Source organism: Acanthamoeba castellanii (genome assembly GCF_000313135.1).
Source record: "Acanthamoeba castellanii str. Neff unplaced genomic scaffold scf7180000084747, whole genome shotgun sequence".
NCBI classification, from domain to species: Eukaryota; Discosea; order Longamoebia; family Acanthamoebidae; genus Acanthamoeba; species Acanthamoeba castellanii.
Genome location: NW_004457396.1, coordinates 10,302 through 11,233, shown reverse-complemented (window position 1 = coordinate 11,233; position 932 = coordinate 10,302).

Here is a 932-nt window from a genome sequence, read left to right as displayed (position 1 = left end):
CCCAAGGAGCCAGATATCAGCCCCAAGCCATGGCATACTGCTCTTCTTTTATTCTGAATTAGTAGAAGTCGGGCAGATTGTTGGGTGGACATGCCCCCAAGTTGTTGCCCACCCGCACCAGCGACACAACCAACGTGGCCGCCCCGTCGCCGCCCGGCTGGTTCCACACACCCACGCCAAAGTGTGTGGTCGTTCCCAGCACGTCGACGCTCACCTCGCGCCAATGGAGCACCGCGTCGACCGCCGACCCGGTGAAGTTCAGCTCGACGTAGCTCGACACCACTGGACACGGCACGCTGGCCACGCTCAGCCGCGTGCGGATGGTGGTGGGGTCTTCGGCGCTGGCCTTGCGCCCGGCGAAGCCCGTCGCGAGCGGTACGCCGTCGGCCTCGTCTCGGCAGGCGGCCAACCTGTCCGGCTGGCTCTGGCTCTCGACGTATGCCGGCGCGACCCCGCTGAGGCCCAAGAAGAGGAAATTCCTGACATACTGACGAGCGTTGGCCTCGTCGGTGGTGATGGTGCGCAGGGTGGTGGCCAGGCAGATGCTGGGGCTCGTGGTGGGCGTCTGGCTGGGCGACGACGTAGGCGATGTGGTGGACGAAGGTGTGGGCGAGCTCGAAGGCGAGTGCATGCTAGAGGGCGACGATGTGGGCGAGTTCGCGGGTGACTGCGTGATGGAATACACGGGCGAATTGGTGGACGAAGGCGAGGGCGTGTTGGACGGGGAAGGCGTGTTGGACGGCGAGGGCGAGTTCGGAGGCGAATTGGTGGACGAAGGCGAGGGAGTGTTCGACGGCGACGGTGTGGTCGAAGGAGAGGGCGTGTTGGACGGCGAGGGCGTATTGGAAGGTGACGGCGTGTTGGACGGCGATTGAGTGGTGGACGGCGAGGGTGTGTTGGACGGCGAAGGCGTGTTGGACGGGGAAGGCGTG